Consider the following 20,871-nt stretch of genomic DNA (forward strand, 5'->3'; position numbering starts at 1 on the left):
TCCCCCAGATTCATCAATGTCCCGATTTGCGAGTCCTTAATAGCGATTATTAAGGAATCGCTATTAAGGACTCGCAAATCGGGATTCATGTAGAAATCGCACAAATAAATGCGATTTCTACAGCTTCCTTATTTGCGATTAGCTAATTGCTAATCGCAAATAAGGAATGACTCCCCATTCATTCCTATGGGCCAAAGTGATCGCAAATAAGGAAGCGATTTCAAGGGTGCCAGGGGTGTCCAAAGGACACCCTGTAGCACCCCTGAAATGAAAATGTAGACTGATGTTGCGCACACACATGTCCAAAGGACATGTGTGTGTGTAACATACAACTTAGAACAAGCATTTGCAATGCATAAGGTCTCGCATTAGGAAAGTTTGAGCTATTGGTATTGTAAATGACACATTTTTTATACATGTGTTGGTTTTGAAAATAGCTAAAATAATAGCTTTGTCATTTACAATGCCAATAGTTATAACTTGTGACACCTATAGCATTTGTAATGCAATATGTGTTGTATTCACGTGACTTAGATGTATTGATATTACAAATAACAATGGCTTTGAATTTTTTTAATAATTAATACTTAAATAAAAGTTATTGTAATTTATAATGGCAATAGCTTAAACTTTTGTAAATAACTTTTGTGAAGAATATGTTCAGTGTATTTTATTGTGACGAAAATCCAAGAACAGAAGTGAAATACTAACCTCTTTTTGTGACAGTTGTAATAAAGCTTGAAACATTGAGAGATCATATTTGACCCAGTTGTTGGTAAATGGTTGCACAGATTGATGCTGTGGTGGGGCTGAGAGATGTTGTGGTGGCGACTAGTGATGCTGTGGCATTCAATGATCCTGTGGTAGCGCATAGTGATGTTGTTGTGCCCCTTAGTGATGCTGTGGTGATGCGATAGATAGAGTGAGTGGGATAGATAGATAGAGAGAGGGCGATAGATAGATAGAGGGAGGGCGATAGATAGAGGGCGATAGAGAGATTGAGTGAGCGAGATAGAAAGATAGACAGATAGGAGTGAGGGCGATAGATAGAGTGAGGGCGATAGATCGATAGAGTGAGGGCGATAGATAGATAGCGTGAGGGCGATAGATAGAGTGAGGGCGATAGATAGATTGATAGATAGATAGAGTGAGGGCGATAGATAGATTGATATATAGATAGAGTGAGGGCGATAGATAGATTGATAGATAGATAGAGTGAGGGCGATTAGATAGATAGAGTGAGGGCGATTAGATAGATAGAGTGAGGGCGATAGATAGAGTGAGGGCGATAGATAGAGTGAGGGCGATAGAGTGAGGGCGATAAGATAGAGTGAAGGCGATAGATAGACAGAGTGAGGGCGATTAGATAGATAGACTGAGGCCGATAGATAGAGTGAGGGCGATAGATAGACAGAGTGAGGGCGATAGATCGATAGACAGATAGAGTGAGGGCGATAGATCGATAGACAGATAGAGGGAGGGCGATAGATCGATAGACAGATAGAGTGAGGGCGATAGATAGATAGTTGTGTGTGTGGTTGTGTGTGTGGTTGTGGTTATGTGTGCATGGTTGTGTGTGTGTGGTTGTGTGTGTGTGGTTGTGTGTGTTATACTTTGTTTTTCTGTTTTGTTATGCTATGTTTTGTTGTGTTTGGTATGCTATGTTTTGCTAGGCTATGATATGTTGTGTTTTGTTATGCTATGCTATGTTTTGTTATGTTATGCTATGTTTTGTTATGCTATGCAATGTTTTGTTTTGCTATTCTATGCTTTGTTTTGTTATGCTATGCTATGTTTTTTTGATATCCTATGCTTTGTTTTGTTATGCTATGCAATGCTTTGTTGTGTTTGTTATGCTATGCTTTGTTATGCTATGCTATGTTGTGTTGTGTTTTGCTATGCTATGCTTTGTTTTGCTATACTTTGCTATGCTATGTTTTGTTATGCTATGTTTTGTTATGCTGTTTTGTTATGCTATGTTTTGTTATGCTATGCTATGTTTTGTTATGCTATGCTTTGTTATGCTTTGTTATGCTATGCTATGTTTTGCTATGCTGTGCTTTGTTTTGCTATGCTATGTTTTGTTGTGTTTGATATGCTATGTTTTGCTATGCTATTATATGTTTTGCTATGCCATGTTTTGTTATGCCATGTTTTGTTATGCCATGTTTTGTTAGGCTATGTTTTGTTATGCTATGTTGTGTTTTGTTATGCTATGCTATGTTTTGTTATGCTATGCTATGTTTTTTTGTGTTTTGTTATGCTATTTTTTGTTATGCTATTTTTTGTTATGCTATTTTTTGTTATGCTATGTTTTGTTGTGCTTTATTACGCTATGCTTGGTTATGCTGTGCTTGGTTATGCTGTGCTTGGTTATGCTGTGCTTGGTTATGCTGTGCTTGGTTATGCTGTGCTTGGTTGTGCTGTGCTTGGTTGTGCTGTGCTTGGTTGTGCTGTGCTTGGTTGTGCTGTGCTTGGTTGTGCTGTGCTTGGTTGTGCTGTGCTTGGTTGTGCTGTGCTTGGTTGTGCTGTGCTTGTTTGTGCTGTGCTTGTTTGTGCTGTGCTTGGTTGTGCTGTGCTTGGTTGTGCTGTGCTGTGTTTTGCTGTGCTGTGTTTTGCTGTGCTGTGTTTTGCTGTGCTGTGTTTTGCTGTGCTGTGTTTTGCTGTGCTGTGTTGTGCTGTGCTTTGCTGTGCTGTGTTTTGCTGTGCTTTGCTGTGCTGTGCTGTGTTTAGCTGTGCTGTGCTGTGTTTTGCTGTGCTGTGTTTTGCTGTGCTGTGCTGTGTTTTGCTGTGCTGTGCTTTGCTGTGCTGTGCTGTGTTTTGCTGTGTTTTGCTGTGCTGTGTTTTGCTGTGCTGTGTTTTGCTGTGCTGTTTTGCTGTGCTGTGCTGTGCTGTGTTTTGCTGTGCTGCTGTGTTTTCCTGTGTTTTGCTGTGCTGTGTTTTGCTCTGCTGTGTTTTGCTGTGCTGTGTTTTGCTGTGCTGTGTTTTGCTGTGCTGTGCTGTGTTTTGCTGTGCTGTGTTTTGCTGTGCTGTGTTTTGCTGTGCTGTGCTGTGTTTTTCTGTGCTGTGTTTTTCTGTGCTGTGTTTTGCTGTGCTGTGTTTTGCTGTGCTGTGCTGTGTTTTGCTGTGCTGTTTTGCTGTGCTGTGCTGTGTTTTGCTGTGCTGTGCTGTGTTTTGCTGTGCTGTGTTTTGCTGTGCTGTGTTTTGCTGTGCTGTGCTTTGCTTTGCTGTGTTTTGCTGTGCTGTGCTGTGTTTTGCTGTGCTGTGCTGTGTTTTGCTGTGCTGTGCTTTGCTGTGCTGTGCTGTGTTTTGCTGTGCTGTGTTTTGATGTGCTGTGTTTTGCTGTGCTGTGCTGTGTTTTGCTATGCTGTGCTGTGTTTTGCTGTGCTGTGCTTTGCTTTGCTGTGCTGTGTTTTGCTGTGTTTTGCTGTGTTGTGCTGTGCTGTGTTTTGCTGTGCTGTGCTTTGCTGTGCTGTGTTGTGCTGTGCTGTGCTGTGTTGTGCTGTGCTGTGCTGTGTTGTGTTGTGCTGTGCTGTGCTGTGTTTTGCTGTGCTGTGTTTTGCTGTGCTGTGTTTTGCTGTGTTTTGCTGTGCTGTGCTTTGCTGTGTTTTGCTGTGCTGTGCTGTGCTGTCCTGTGCTGTGTTTTGCTGTGTTGTGCTGTGTTGTGTTGTGTTTTGCTGTGCTGTGTTGTGTTGTGCTGTGCTGTGTTTTGCTGTGCTGTGCTGTGTTTTGCTGTGCTGTGCTGTGTTGTGTTTTGCTGTGCTGTGCTGTGTTGTGTTTTGCTGTGCTGTGCTGTCTTTTGCTGTGCTGTGTTGTGTTTTGCCGTGCTGTGCTGTGTTGTGTTGTGTTGTGTTTTGCTGTGCTGTGTTGTGTTTTGCTGTGCTGTGTTGTGTTTTGCTGTGCTGTGCTGTGTTTTGCTGTGCTGTGTTGTGTTTTGCTGTGCTGGTAAGGGCATGTGAGGGTGTGTGTGAGGGGGTTTGAAGGTGAGGGTGTGAGGGTGAGGAGGTGTGTGAGGGGTGAGGGGGTGAGGGCGTGAGGGTTGTGTTGTGTTTTGCTGTGCTGTGTTTTGTTGTGCTGTGCTGTGCGGTGTTTTGCTGTGCTGTGTTGTGTTGTGTTGTGCTGTGTTTTGCTGTGCTGTGTTGTGTTTTGCTGTGCTGTGCTGTGCTGTGCTGTGTTGTGTTTTGCTGTGCTGTGTTTTGCTGTGCTGTGCTGTGTTGTGCTGTGCTGTGCTGTGTTGTGCTGTGCTGTGCTGTGTTGTGTTTTGCTGTGCTGTGCTGTGTTGTGTTTTGCTGTGCTGTGTTTTGCTGTGCTGTGCTGTGCTGTGTTGTGTTTTGCTGTGCTGTGTTGTGTTGTGTTTTGCTGTGCTGTGCTGTGTTGTGTTTTGCTGTGCTGGTAAGGGTATGTGAGTGTATGTGAGGGGGTGTGAAGGTGAGGGTGTGAGGTGAGGAGGTGTGTGAGGGTGAGGTGTGTGAGGGGTGAGGGGGTGAGGGCGTGAGGGTGAGTGTCTCCAATGAATGTCGCTGCTTCGCCTTCTTTGAAAATGTTCAGTGCTGCAAATAGAGCATGCCGCCCTAATTATCACAGCATGAGGCCCCAAAGTGATAATTATCACAGCATGCAGAGAGCCGCCCCACGCTGCTGGAGCACTCAACTGCACATTAATTATAGTTGAGTGCTCCAGCAGCCTGTTGACATGCTGTGATAAGTGGGTCTCATGCTGTGATAATTGTTGCGGCGCCTGAGGAAGTGGAGACTCCTGCTGGGATAATTGGTCTTGTGGCCCTCAGGAAGTAGAGTTTCATGCTGGGATAATTGGTCTGGCGGGCTTGCAGCGCCTGACGTCCAACAAACGTGCACAAGCTGCTCAACCTTGAAGCGCGTTCACAGACCTGGGTCGGCTCGTGCCCAGGTCTGTATCGGGCTCGTTCACAGCTGTTACTCCCTTGACAGGGAGGAAGGTGACTATAGTCTCGCTGGCGGGAGCGCTTCGCGCTCCAACGCCAGCTCGACCTAAAAATGCACTAAAGTGCATTTTTCTAAGTTTTCGCTATTTACCACGAAGTCTGACTTCGCGGTAAATAGTGGCCGCAAATTGCGATTTCGCAATACTAAAATGATTCATGAATTGCATTTAAGGAATCTCAAATTGAGATTCCTTAAATGCAATTCCTCGCAATTTAGCGATTTCGCAATTTGCGATTTTTGCATTTGGGATGATGAATCCCAAATGCAAAAATTGCGCTCGCAAAGGGCCAGATTCTCAGAATCTGGCCCTTTGCGAGCCGAATTCCCGTTGATGAATCTGGCTGTATGTCCTTTATCAATGAATGGATCATTGTTTGTTATGATAAGCAATCCTGCTTAAGTCCACAAACACAGGCAGCAGACCAGACCACTGAAAAATCCCACCGCTGTACATTGAAAAAATACATAATCGTTATCCCCTAAACCTGTTAAGGGCAAAGCTCATAAAATCTGTATTCATGTGAGTTAGATATTTACACAAACAACTGAAGGATGATTTAGCAGAAAATAATTAGGCAACTATTGATTTCTAGTGGTTTTAATGAAAATCCGCTGTACTTCAAGTATTTATACTTCATATGGAAATGTGCTATAGACTACATCTAACAAAGTATGTCTGTTGTGACAGTAATCAGACAGGTGGGCTTCATAAGGCCCAGATTCTAAAAGCTATTTGCTAATGTATATTCAGCTTAGACATGCAAACAGTATATTTAGGTCTGGCTTGACAGCATAGTTGTTGCTACACCATATGGGATCATCAGATAAAGGACTTTAAGAACCAGTACTGAGGGGGACCATCCTTTACAACGCAACTTTTACAACGCACTCCCATTACGACACAACTTTTACAACGCATGTTATTACAAGTGTGAAGTGTGGCTCACTGGTTAGAGGAGGCAGACCTGGAAGCAGAGGTCAGCCCGGGACCAGGGTTCAATTCCCGGCTCGGCGGGGTCTTGAGTCCTAAAATGTCCATGGACTCGACAATTCTCGCTCCGGTGCCTACTCGATTCACGGGTTCACACTCTGCGACTCTGGGCAATAGCTTGCTTAATCTCCACAACGGCCCCTCGCGGTGGGATGCCTGGCTTTCACCTTGCGGATACCCTGCCGGGGTTATCTCACAGGGGAATACCAGGACGGGTTCCCTAAGCAAGCGCTTAGAAACCGCTTGGTGATTTGCGCTATATAAATTCCTGTACATTTACATTTACAACGCATTGCGCTGGGGGGCGCTCTAGGATAGGGAATAGTTTAATTTACTATCCAACACCTTCCCTACTATCCACGGGGACTGGAGTTGGAATAGTAAATTAAACTATTCACTATCCAGCACCCCCCAACGCAAGTCGTTGTAACGACTTGCGTTGTAAAACCTGCGTCGTAATGACATGCGTTGTAAAAGCATGCGTTGAAACGTCATACATCCGTACTGAGAGAGGGGCTTGGCTGGATTATTCAATTATTGACTAACCAGTTTTGGACTTTTACTGTTAGTGAGTCTCACTAACTAAGGGCCTCATTACGATGTTGGGGGGAAAGCCTCTGTCCGACAGTTGGAATTCCCTAAACCGCATAGGAACCTCTCCGACCTACTCGGTGGACTTACAATCCGCCCAACTGATTACGATGTTCACAGTCAGAAAGTAAACCGCGGGATCATCCCAAATCGGTTCTGACCAAATATGATGTCGATTTACAACAGCCTTTTCAAGACTGCCTGTCTGACATGAAAAGACTGTTGGAAAGTGACTTTGGGGGCCCCTAGCAGGACCCGTTCATCCTGCAGCCTCCGGTTGGGGGATTAGGGGGTACCTAAGGGACCCCCCTGTAAAGCCCTGCACTGTGTGATAGGCACAATGGGGTGCCTGCGATAGGGTGCAGGATTTTACAGACACACATCCTTTCCCCATAGGAGCCTGTGTTGTCGGGCAGAATATAGGCTCCCATAGGGAACAATGGGATCTTGACTGAACAGTGTTCGGTCGCATCATAATCGTTCGGGCGGAACCACCTACTGTGAGTTCCATACAGTGTTGGGCAGAAAGTTTCCACCCGACATCGTAATGAGGCCCTAAGTCTCAGTCACAGTAAATTCTGTGGAAATGGACTGGGTTTGCTAACCGCCAGTGTTCGCCTTTTATGATAAGCTGCTGCTGTACAGCTGGATAATGGGCTCTGAGCTGGTTTTACGCTGAATTACAACCCGCCACCTCAGACCTCCGTTAGCAGTTCAATGACTTCCCCGAGCAGATCAATGCTGAGGGATGCGTCCACTGCAGTAACATCCGCATAGTGGGACTGCCTGAGAGAAGTGAAGGTCCTAATATAGTTGACTATCTAGGGACCGGTTTAAGAACCTACTAACCCCCAAGATCTTACCCCATTCCTTTCAAAAGAAAAAGCCCACAGAGTGCTGGAAAGCATCCTTCGGAAAGGGCGCGCCCCCACCCGATAGTAGTGAACATCCTCCCCTTTAAAGACTGTGATGCAATCCTTAAAATGGCAATACGCTCAGACTCCCTTCTGCAGGATAACCAAAGGATCTTTATCTTCCCAGGTTACACTTTGGCACTACAGAGACATCGAGCTTTCTTTCTTGGGGTTAAGCGACGGCTGGCGAGCGGGGAATCAGGTATGCCCTTCTCTATTCAGCCAACCTGAAAGTAAATGTAGACTACAACACCCACTGCTTCACAGCTGCTTCAGATGCTTTGGACTGATTGGAGACCATGACTCCTTCTGCGAGCAGGCCATTGTCAGGAAGGGGGGGTCAGGCAGCATTATTGAGGGGCTGAAAATGGAGCTCCAGGAGAGTGGGTGCAGGACCCCCAGATCAAGTCTGGAGTGTTTGCCAGGTGGCTCTGGATAATCAGCTGCCTTCCAGTACATCCCCCTCTCCCCCCCCACCAGTGTCTCGTCCCGCTCCACATCGGTGGACTCTGATGCTGGCTCTTCGACCTCATCCCCTTCAACGACCCTTCCACCCCCTTCCTGTATGACTCCACAGACAGCAGACAACCTACTGTAGATCTCAAGACCTTCACTGGTGTCCCAGTTCCCAAACTGATGAAACTTTACAAGATTGTCATTGGGAAGGGCTCCGTGAGGCTTCATTGGTATCCTTGCCGAAACAGGGAAAAGCCATGACCGATATGGCCTGCAATCACCCAACAGCCATTCTAAATATGGATTATGAAATCCTCTGCAAGATCCTAGCTACCCGTATTCAGCAGGTACTCCCGCTGCTGATTCACGAAGGTCAAAATGGGTTAGTCCCAAGCAGAAATCTATCTCTTAAACTTTGCGGCCTATACAGAACTATAGAGGCTGCATGGTAGGTTTGGCCCGGGGCAATGGCTTTATTCCTGTATCTACACAAAGCATTTGACTTTCTCTACTGGGAGTTCCTCTTTAGCATACTAGAGTTCTTCAGAACAAGGCTTTACCCCCGATCCCCGTCAGACACCTGCCCACACCACGTGTTCAACAAAGCAGACGCAGCCATTGCTCCCCAACTACGGAAGGTCATCAACATCTCCTTTGAAACAGCGACATTCCCGGAAAGCTGGAAGCACGCCAAATCAACGCCCTCCTCAAGAAGCCCAAAGCGGACCCCAAGGACCTCAAGAACTTCCGGCCCATCTCCCTGCTCCCGTTCCGGGCAAAGGTCGTAGAGAAAATCGTCAACATGCAACTGACCCGCCACCTGGAAGACAACAACATCTTAGACCCATCCCAATCCGGATTCAGATGCAACCACAGCACCGAGACAGCCCTCGTTGCCGCCACAGACGACATCAGACGCCAACTAGACAATGGCGAAACATCAGCCCTCATCCTCCTGGACCTGTCGGCTGCCTTCGTCACGGTCTGCCATCGCACTCTAAAAACACGCCTCCTAGAAGCCGGAATCCACGAAAAAACCCTGGAATGGACCACGTCCTTCCTCTCCGGCAGAACCCAGAGAGTCCGCCTCCCACCCTTCTGTTCCGAAGCCACCAACATCATCTGCGGCGTCCCCCAGGGCTCATCCCTCAGCTTCGCACAAGTGGACCGCCACCACAACCTCAACATGAACAGCATGAACTAACAATGGACTGGCTCTGTCATGCTCCCTAGAGTCACGCACTAAGTCTATAACGCCGAGACGCCCACGGGCATTTGTTCACGCTCTATAAATATCAAAAATAAATAAATAAATAAACATCATCTCCTACTTCAACGCCACCCAACTCATCCTCTCCTTCACCAAGGACCCACTCATCGCCTAACCAACCTCCACAACGGAATGAAGGCCATCGCCGACTGGATGAGGAACAGCCGGCTGAAGCTGAACTCGGACAAGACAGAGGTCCTCATCCTCGGACCCACCCCCTCAGCCTGGGACGACTCCTGGTGGCCGACCACAATGGGAACTGCACCAACACCCACCAACCATGCATGCAACCTAGGCTTCATCCTCGAATCCTCCTTCTCCATGTCGAAACAGGTCAACGCCGTCTCCTCCTGCTGCTACAACACCCTCCGCATGCTCTGCAGGATCTACAAGTGGATCCCGACCAAAACGAGAAGAACTGTGACACAGGCCCTCGTCAGTAGCAGACTGGACTACGGCAACGCACTCTACACAGGAATCTCAGCCAAAAACGCCTCCGTCCGACTGATCGTTAACGTCCCCCGCCGCAGCCACATAACCCCCTACCTGAGAGACCTACACTGGCTCCCCGTCGACAAGAGGATCACCTTCAAGCTCCTCACCCACGCACACAAAGCACTCCACAACGCCGGACCAGCCTACTTCAACAACAGTATCAGATTCCACACCCCCACCCGCCAGCTCCGGTCTTCCAGCCTTGCCCCCGCCGCTGTCCCCCGAATCCATCGCACTACCTCATGAGGCTGATCCTTCTCCTACCTCGCCGCAAAGACCTGGAACACCCTCCCTACCCATATACGACAGACCCAAGACCTACTCGCATTCAGAAGACTCCTCAAGACCTGGCTCTTCGAACAGGAGCGGCACCCTCCCCGTCCCCTCAGCGCCTTGAGACCCTCACGGGTAAGTAGCGAGCTTTACAAGTGCTCTGATTGATTGATTGATTGATTGATTGATTGACTACCTTATCTGGATTATCCACCTCCTCTACACAAATCCGACAATCAGGGTGTGCTATGGGAAGCAATTATCTGACCCCCATCCCAGTAGGCAGGGGGAGGGGGCAGTGATGCCCCCTGCCCCCCCTCTCTTCTCACGTTGACAATGGAGCCCCTGGTGGCTTGAGCTCTACAGCTAGGCGGTGACTGGGACATACCTTTTCCAGATACAGCCCAAAAAATATTGCGTTATGCGGGCAATGGACTTTTTAGCTTCGGGCATCTCACGGAATTGCCCCTCCATTGCACACCTCCTAGCTGAGTTCTGGGCTCTTTCAGGCCTACGGGCAAGCTGGCAAAAGTCATCTATGTTCATATTCTCCCTCGACGCAAGACCATAACAACTGGACATTGGAATGGGACCGTTTCATTGGCAACCCACTTGTTTCAGATATCTGGGAATCTGGATATTTCACTATACCCCTGATCTGCTAGACGCTTATCTGATGTTGGCAGTGATGACCCTTTACTCCTAGGCCTTATTTTGGAGGTTGTTGTCGCTGCCTGTCATGGGTAGGATAGCAGTCTCTAAAATGGGGATGCTCCCACGTCTTCCCTACTATTTTGTAAAGCCCCCGGTCATGCTCCCCTGTTCATTCTTCCGGAACCTTCACACCCACCTGGCAGAATTTATTTGGTATTTCTCGAGGAGACAAATTGCCCTGCCGAAGTAGCAACATCTCCCAGATACTGGAGGACTAGGAGCGCTTAACTTCGAGCATTATTATCTGGCGGCCCAACTGCAATGGGTCGCATATTGGCTGGCAGGACCTTATTTGACAGACACCAGCACAGTTCACCCCTTAATCTCTCGCGCTACACAACACAAGTTGGTGGCTCCATTCCCCATGCCTCCTGCAGGTGGCTTGGAGATACCTAAGTAAAGCCTCACAACTCACTCACCCACAGGCTTCTTATACACTGGCTACCTCCCTGGTGGGCCTGAGAACCCGCAGTGGCCATTCCACCAGTGGCAGACTGAGAACCTGGACACGGGGGGTCTTAGACATAGTGGGAGATCTTTTCCAAAATGGACAGCTCCTGTTCTTCGAAGCCCTGATATTCCAGTACAGCCTTATGCGGTGCTCACTGGGGCACTCAGAGACCTCGGGGGACTCCAGGACTCAGAAACAGCTGTCCACACACTGCTCCACACTCCATATACTCTCGAGGATGGCCATAGGCTGATCAGTTGATTGGCCGGAGCCCTTGCGGCACAGACACAGGTCTCACTACATAAGCTGAGAGATACATAGGAGACCGATTTTGGTAGCGCCCTTCATGAGAAGGAGAGGGCAGGGCACGAGCCTACCCGAAGGTTTCTGGCCACCAGTTGAGCCAATTTTACATATTCCATAGAGCCTATCTTTCTCCGCAATGGATCTCAAGAATCTTTCCAGGATCTTGGGATAATTGCAACAGATGTAACACCCTAGCTGCACACCTACGCCATATATTGTGGGACTGTATCAGCGTCATCCATTCTGGGAGGGCATCTTATGCTACCTGGACAGGGCCAGAGGGCTAACCATAATCGACACCTAGGAGGTCTGTGCCCTAGGAATCCTTAGACGCCCCAAGAAACACAAGACAGTGTTTTGTTTCTTAGACATGGCCCTTACCCTAGCTAAACGCTCCATCATGATGAATTGGAAGAGCCCCTCACCCCCGTCCATGACTCCCTAGTGGGAGGGCACCTTCAGGTGATGGGCGGAAGCAGAAGGAATGGCCCTCTGTCAGGAGGAGGTGAAGGGCCTGCACCCCGACCAATAGCACATATCTGTGACGTACTGTTGGCTAGGTTGACTGGACACCGGACCTTTGATGAATCCCTCTCGCCAGCTGATGGCCCTGACCAGCAGTCCTCACCAATGGTACAGGGGACCTCCAAGGAGGGTCCAGAAGGGCCAGTGGGAGATGGCCCCATACAGACCCCTACCACAATGGATAGCTCCCCCCCTGGACTTCCCTACATGAGGCAAAATGTACAAGAACCCTCCTGTCTTCACTGCAGACTCACTGGATCCTAGTTCCCCTCACCACCTCTCTGACCCCTCTTACCCTCTACTTTCCCAAGTTCGGGTAGTTCTCCTTAGCTGAGTTCTGCAGAATTTAAGCCCTACGCAAGTTCCAACCAATCGGATCCTCCCACATTAATTTGAGATCAGAATCTACTATCTATTGCGCTGAAGATACAATGCTATTATATTTCTGGTCATGTGATCAGAGATTCTCAACGCTTATATGCGGCATGGGGAGTCATACCTGATTCTGCAACGACTCCTGTTTCTATTTTACGTGAACATGTAATAAAGCTCGAGGCGCTCATCATTCATTCATTTAAGCACCTGGGTGAGAGAACACCCCATCAGTCCTCATGAGGGCTGAGAAATGTGCCTTTTTTATCTTTATGATGAAGAACAGGGGTACTACCAATGATGGTGGCAAGTGTTCTGGGGGGTTGCCAGGAGTAGAGCAGCCCCCTAGATGTTTCCTGAAAAGCTTCCATCAGTCTCCCAGCGATTAAATCCTGCCCTGTGTTTTTAAGCACCCCTTTTGCACAGAGGCTATGGAGTGTAGGGCACTCTGTTGGTTGGTCCTAAAGTGGAAGTGGCAGCAGTGTAAAAATAGAGAAAGGACTAATGTCCGTGTGTGATTGAATTAGCAATGTTTTATTCAAGTGTTCACAGGAACAGTGGGCTCGATTCACAGAATGAACTTAAGACTCAATCCTTAACTTACTACTATTTTGGTATTCACAGAATGCACTTACTACTTTTGGCATTCACAGAAGTTAGGATTTTGTCTTAAGTCTGTCTTAAGTCTGTCTTAAGTTTGTCTTAAGACAAACTTAAGACAAAATCCTAACTTCTGTGAATACCAAAAGTAGTAAGTTCATTATGTGAATGCCAAAAGTAGTAAGTGCATTCTGTGAGTACCAAAATAGTAGTAAGTTTAGGATTGAGTCTTAAATTCATTCTGTGAATGGGGCCCAGTGGGTCTAATTAATATTAATGAAAGTCATTGTGAGATGGTACCATCAGAGTAATCTGGTAATGTGGTTTATTTTTGTAGTTGTGGTGATAACCTGACAAACCAGTAGGCCAGACTTTTACAATTGCACCCTACGATATTGTGTCTATGTTTATATGGTCATGGCTTGCTAGGGTGCCAATTGATCTGTTAGTGTCACCAAAGGTATTTTCAACTGTCTGTTTGTAGATATTTGTAAATTAATGTGCAGTATTTAGTAGTATGTGTGTAATAAAGTACTTTTCACTTTATAAGACAAAGCACCGACTGGACAATGATTTACTTGCTGTTGTGTAGCAGTGAGCTGGGGGTACCAGCCAACACCACCTCCCCTGAGTAGGCCTTGGGCTTCTCTAGTTTGCTCCCTTGAGAGAGTCAAGTGATCCAATGGGGCCAATGGTTCCCAGTAAAGAGAAGTTGCAGGCTTATTACTTGTGAAGGACTCCAGGAGAGGAGAAAGAGGGTGGAAATAACAACCACACTGAGATAGTTCCTAGGGATTCATACAGCGGGTTTGATGAAGGGTTTTAAAGGTAGGTTTGGCTCTAATGCTAAAGGTCAAGAAATAAAAATCTTAGGGCCTGATTTCAACTTTTGTGGATGGAGTAAAGGCAATCGGGGTGGTGGAGGACATTACTTCTGCCACTCTGCCTTTACGCTACCAACCACATTTAGAGTTCACCGCTGACACTGCTGTGAACTCTGTAGGTCTGTATGAACCAACAAAGCAGAGGTTTGTTTTTAGAAAAGAAAAACTTATTGGTCCCAACACCATGTGCGTTCTCTTCCAATAATATACCAAAAAAAACACAAAAATGAGTGTCCTTGAGTAATGTAACTGGTATTCATGCAAAGCACTCTAGAAATGCAAGAACAACTGGGACTGTGGCACAAAACCACTGAAAAAGAAAGGCCCTTGAAAACAGAACTAAACACAGCGTAAGAGTGGAAGAGGTGTGGGTCAGCGGCCGGGGTGCCTAACTTCGGACTATGGGGTTCACAGTTTGATCCCCGGTGCCGGCGGCAGGTTAGCCCAACACCATGTGACTCCGGGCAATACCTGGCTTAATCTTCCCGAGGGCCCCCAGCACCTTGACACCACTTCGGAGGTCGCTGCACGCTTTACAAATACTGGTATTTATTTATTTCAATATCGACTATGAGCATAAATCCTCATTTTCGAAATGGTCAAACATGTTGTGATAGCACCGATATTATGAAAATTGTGTTACCCTACCAGCCTTAATTTGCTAAAAAGTGCCGGGGCTCTTGTCAGGAGGCCACGTGTGCTTGCACCGCTCATTGCCGCTGCCAGCGCTTCCAATGACAGCACCTACACAACTACTAACCATCACACTGCTACAAGTGTAACAATTGAGACTATTATAGGCCCTCAAAGCCATAGGAATCTCTAAATAAAACAAACAGCGCCACCATGTGACAGACTGTCAAAAGTGTTGGTCTTAACAACTAAGTGCAGGTGCCGAGCACTGGAAACCACCGACTCAAATTAAGTACTGGTCCTAACTAGTAATCAGGCTTTAAATTGAAATGAAGGTGCTGAAACTGTGACCATATTTCTAAGCTGCAAAATGAGCATCAACTAGTTGCTGTTGCTAACAGGCCTAGATTTCCTGTGCTGTGGAGTGGCTTCATTGCATCTCATGAGGCCCTTATTAATTGTGTCTTGGATTGCTTGTCATCCGGTTCAGGGAGGTCCTGGCCTGGCACTTCGGTCTGAACCGTTCCTATTGGAGCAGGGTCAAGATTGCATATGGCTGGGTCCATACTGAGGTGACATGGCGCGCATAATGACACTAGACTCGGATGCAGCCCGAGTAGTTACCAGTGGCTGAGATTAATTCAAGCATTCCATCCATCACTTTTTTGCATACTTCTTAATAATTGTGTGTCAAAATATCCAGGTCATTAATACCGACCTGCACGTATATCGATTCCGAATATTGAGTACCACCCTATCTTCAAGGTAAGGAGCTATGGAGAATAGATGTACTCTTCTATACTCCACATCTACTGACCTTTGTGATGTGTTGGGTGTCGATACTGCATAGTCGATGTAAGTGCTGGTCGATATTAAAAACTTGTGGGCAGATTTACTACAAAGTAACGCAGCACGGTGCAGCAAGTCATTTTGCTGCGTCGCTCTGCGTTAGTTTGGAAAGCACGGAGAAGCGACATATTCAGGTAACGGGTTTTTAGGAACCCGTTTGGTGCCAGGGGATAACACCCGAAGACCTCTGAGTTCTCCCTGTTCCGGACCACAGAAACACGGAGTCTTCTAGTCGAGTCAGAGATCAAGTTTTATTGATAGCTACCAAGTAACAGGTGTCCTAGAAGCACGACAAACACGGGTCATGTGTTCTCAGGAGACTGTTCGTTTTTACAGAACCAGCCTTCTCCTTATATACAAAAATAATAGCTGCAAGCAAGAATTCTTGAGTTTACGATATGGCTATACACATATTTCTACAATAATACAAAAGAGCGAAGTCATGTAGGCAAGCCCGTATTTTAGATGTCCAATTCGTGATAGATTACCTAGCCAGGCCCGGAACTCCCATCAGATATCGGTGAAGCCCCAATAAAAGAAGGCACCTCCTAGTCATAAAACTGTCCATAAACAGGGAGCGTGGACAGGTGTGTATGTGTGTAGAAAACATGATCTGTGCGCGGTGAATGGTTTATGGTATGTTGTACATTGATGCTATCGGGTTTGGCCACTGGGCGAGGAGCTGCCTAAACAGGTTTGGCTGGAGGCAAGGGAGTCAGTTGGGACAGGTCAGGGGGAAGTCAGGGAAGGTGGACGTGTCATTTTAGATCAAGCTCGACCTTTAATTGACTTATCATGAGGGCAAGACACAAGATGGATACCGTTTACAAAATGGAGTCTGGGGGTTGGGACGGAAACTACGATTTAGGGGTGTTAGCATGCCTCGATCATGACGCAAATGCATAGGAATGATGTCCTAATCATTATCGGTTCGTCGACACCAAATTCGTCATGGTACGTTGATGTTTCGGGACACGGATATCGGGCCTCGATACCGGGACAACAGTAGGGTCCAGAATTTCAGAACCACAGACCCTCCTTTTGCCCTCATATAAGGCAATGATTCATGTTAATCCGAGTCTAAATCTGTATGAAGGAATTCGTGGAGATGCTGCTGTAGCATCATTCTGTTGCTTAGTTCGTCCCTTGACACAGGCTTCCGTACACATGAGGTAGCACAGAGGCCACATAGTGCCGGAGCGCACTGTACACATAGGCAGAACATAAACAGAAGTGCTAAGATCATCCCAATGAAGATCAGTGTTTTCCATCCCCAGGTGGCGATCAGTCCCCAGAACCACCCTAGTAAGGATCAGTCCCCTTTTTCTACGTGAAGGGAACCAGATATCTCGTGTAACTTAGAGATGGCCTGGTACACTGTCGGTGCGTTATCAGGGATGAAAATGCAACAACTGGATTGGATCACTCTACACACACCACCACGATCGGCGAGTATGATATCTAGGGCAACTCGGTTCTGAAGGGTCATAAGTCGATCCGACTGAAGTTCGGTCGTCAAGTTGCCAAGAGCTCCGGCCGTTGTACTCACGGCGGATTCAACTATCCTCGATAACTAGCAAATATTCCTGCTGTTCACCATAGGCCCCCAAAATGGCAGAAAACCCTTTGCGAAGTCAGCGAATTCCTGACCCGCGGTGTCGTCTTTACTCACGACACCTCTAGCTGTCCTTGTCCGATGGTAATCTGCTCTGGCCGTGTAGGTGGGAGGCAGCAGAAATGCGATAAAGCATGTACCTGAGAAGTCAGGGGGCAACCAGGTGTGAGCTTGGTCATGGCAGACGAAATACGTGCCTTTGGCTGCTAATAGTATAGGGGAAGTTCGAAAAGCGAACACATAGGTTTCCGTGCATATACTCTTTCCTAATTGTGCTTTGGGATCCCTGCCAATACCTTGTAAACATAAGTGACCTCGGTTGGGTACTATCCAAACTGGGCGGGATTTCTTTGCTGTCTGGCTCTTACTCAGGTAAACCCCATATTTAGTTACGTTCCAACGAGTGTATGGAGTGAGTTCATCTTTGGGAATCGTTAGATATGTGTCGAACTCTCTACTCATATTTCTTATCCCTGCTACTAGTGCCTTGTTACTGGAATCGCTTTCAACGGAACGGGTTGGGTATGGTTCTAGGGCGAACAGGAACATGGTCTGAAAAGCCCACAGAGAACCATAATAGCTGAATGGCAGGATGAAGTATGGGATACCCTTATCAGTCATGTGCGGCATGAGTCCACATATCCAACAGTTCGATGTGTTCATTATGGACTGGTGTTGGTGTAGAAGTTGAATGAATGAGTTATTTACAAATTCGAGTCTTCTTGCAGACTCGTGCTCAGGTAGAGGGTGAAAGTAGTGTGGAGACATAGTAGGAGGAGGCTGTGGCCGGGTGTCATTTGAAAAAGTAACTTGGAATACGAATAGGGTATAACCAGTCAAAAACACCGTTATGCTACACAACATTAAAATACATGTTAACAAAAACCTTCTTTTGGCCAGTACAGTGCATAATTGTCTTTCAAAGTTTGTGAGTCTGGTAGGTCTCTTTACCCTAGGAAACTCCATCCTCTAGTTGCTGCCCGCGGTGGTAGGTTGGTTCTGCCAGGGGGTGCGCTCTGTTCAGTCCGGGGTAACTCCCTTGGACCAACCAGAACCGTTGACCTAAACGTCCCCAGTTGCACTCCCCAGCCTTCAACCGCGACCCTAGCAGCAGAACCGGATGGCGGTTCGAAAATCAAAAATGAGCAAGTTTCCTGAGAGTGAGAGAGCTGAAAAATCAAAAAAATAGTTCTTGGGGGAAGGGAAATCACATTAGTTCGTTTTTATTTAGTCTCTTCGTTTAGACCTTAAATTGTACCGTCGTTTTCCTGGCACGGTGTGGTCTTCAAACAATGTCTCAGGTTCGGTAGTGTCCAACTGCATAGACTGTGGCACAAATCCTTGTAAAATATGATCACTCTCTTTTTCGGTACCAGTTTCTTTTAAACGTGCATCGCTGAAAGGGATGAAACGAGGTATGGATTCTGTCTCGGAGTCGGCAATTCCTTCGTTGACCCACCGGTCGTATGGAAGGGGCAGAGGGACCCGTTTACAATGGGTCCCGTGCACCCAGTTCTTTTTGCCTTCCACCCGAATCGCTGATCTCGTGGAAAGAAGTACCAGATAAGGTCCGGTCCACCTCGGCTGTCCGTTGTTTGTGCGCTGGAAATTCTGTAGTAGGGGATCTCTGTGTATAGTCATAATCTAGTGAATAGTCCCGCCCATGTGCGTGGACCCCGGAGCAATCAAAAATAATCTCTTACAGTGTCAAAAAATGCAGAAATGCATAGACACTTAAGAGAGAATTTAAAGACAGATAATGCAGCCAAAAAAGGCTACACTGTCCAGTACTTCAACTAGAAATTCCACCACAAAATCCACAAAACAGCAAAGCCTGTACAGATTTCCCTTGCTTAACAGCAAAATCCCTCAGGAATGATAGAGAGAAGAACCTGGACAGACAAGCCCCATAGGGTGCCATTATGTGGCTTAAATAGGATACTGTGCCTTTAAGGAACCTTCCAGAACCTTCTCTCAGTATCCCAGAATGCATAGCAGGTCCAACTTAGTTTCAGTTCTTTATTCCGGCTCCTGCAAGCAGGACCCTGGAGCATTGAGCTCTCCCTTTTCAAGGGTTTTTTTGGTGTTTTTTACACTAAATTCGATTTGTGCTTTCAGAGTACTTTGGTGACTTTCTTCTTGGGTTTCTGCACTCTTTTGTTGTGAAATAATGCCTGCATTATTTGATAAATGCCCGGAGTGCTCCAGGAAGAAGGCCAAATCAGACCCCCATGAGGTCTGTATCCTCTGCCTTCCCTCTTCCCACATCCCTGAGGAGTGTGTGATCTGTAGAGGCTTATCTGGAAGGACCCTGAAGGACAGGAGAAAAATCAGACTTCAGGGACTTGAAGAAAGAAGATTGAAGGCTCGAGGTGGGTCAGGAGGGGCTCCTTCTGCCCATGCCGAGGCCTCTGGGGGGCCCCCCAGGGGCAGGAAGTCCGGCTCTCGTCCTAAATCTCCGTCTGGGTCAGTGGCTATGACCACGACGTCGAGAGGAAGGTCCACGGCCAGTTCCCGGTCTCCCCAGGGCTCTGGGTTGAGAAAACGTCGCCCGTCGACGTCGAGGGACGTTTTCAGGCCACCGTCGAAGCCGGTGTCGATTTCCTCATCGTCGGCGTCGAGTGGACGACATCGGAGGACCCGGCGTCGGCGCTCGCCGTCGAGGCGACACCGCCGTTCGCCGTCGAAGTCATCGTCGTCGAGGGGATCCTCGTCGTCAGGGTCGCCGTCGAGACGGAAGAGGTCTCCGGCGCCGAGGAAGTCGACGTCGAGACGGTCTAAGAGATCGACGTCGAGACGGTCTAAGAGGTCGACGTCGAGGCGATCTAAGAGGTCGAGGTCGCCGCCGAGGCGCCACCGCTCGTCGTCGAGATTCCGCGGTTCATCCATCTGGTCGGGGTCGACGTCGAGGCATAGACACCGGTCGACGTCGAGGAGTGTGGAACGGTCGACGCCGAAGGGCCGATCACCGTCGAAGGACCCACATTCGATGTCTGGGCACCGGTCTTCGGCGTCAGGAGGTCGTCAGGACAGGCCCAGGACTGTGGGGGGCTCCCCACAGTCTGGACATGTTGGTGGCTCGCCGGGAACGGCGTATTCTGTGGTGTATACCCCGAAGAAGCCTACTCCGCCTCCTTTACCCAGGGGTCCGCCTCCGAGGGCTCCGACCCCTCCCCCGTTGCCTCCCCTGCCGGTTCCGAAGGTCCCGGATCCGGTTACGCCTCCTCCACCGGTTCCGCCGAGATCGGTGTCGGTACCCAAGTACCCGACACCCCCGAAGAAGACTCCTAAGTCAAAGGTTCTTCCGAAGCCTAAGGCGTCTGACCCAGGGAGGCCTACGGACAGGCCCAGGCCCAAGAGATCTAGGTCTCGCTCGGGTAAACGAGACAGATCTAGGAGTGGTCGCGGGTCTTCATCGAGATCCAGGCATCGCCATAGGAGGCATAGGTCCCGGTCCCGTTCTACCTCGGGGACCCGTTCCTACTCGCCAACGTTATCTGATTCACCGGAGACTAGGGTGTCCCCAGTAGATGACATTGGTACGTTTCAGGAGGTTCTCCTGCGTGGGGCGGCGAAGTTGGGGATCAAGGTTACAGCTCCTACGCCTTCAACTTCTGTGATCTTTGAGACATTACATAAGAAACACCTGTCTCGCCCCCTGCTACCTTTGGTGCCAGGGCTCCTTGAGCCTGCGGAACAGCTCTTCCTAACACCGGCGGTGGTGAAGACTGCGCCCTCCAGGCTCATCAAGAAATACAGAGCTCCAGAGTCGGACCCAGCTTTCTTGAGAAAGGACCCGACACCGGATTCGGTGATCGTGACAGCGGCTCGGAAGCTCCATGCCACCTCCCCTGCATCCACTGTGCCTCCTGATAAGGAGAGCCGCTGGATGGACTCGGCTGGACGGAAAGAGTGTGGGACGTCCTCCACAACGATGAAGGCCGCCAGTGACTCGGCTCTGCTGGGA

At 48.1% G+C, this 20,871-nt stretch overlaps 1 protein-coding gene across 1 annotated transcript in view; it reads right to left on the bottom strand.

Annotated features, from left to right (window-relative positions):
• LOC144767019 (membrane-spanning 4-domains subfamily A member 8-like) overlaps positions 1 to 20,871 on the bottom strand; it is a 278,123-nt gene that overhangs the window by 762 nt on the left and 256,490 nt on the right. The window lies entirely within an intron of this gene.

Source organism: Lissotriton helveticus, chromosome 1_1 (genome assembly GCF_964261635.1).
Source record: "Lissotriton helveticus chromosome 1_1, aLisHel1.1, whole genome shotgun sequence".
Lineage (NCBI taxonomy): Eukaryota > Metazoa > Chordata > Amphibia > Caudata > Salamandridae > Lissotriton > Lissotriton helveticus.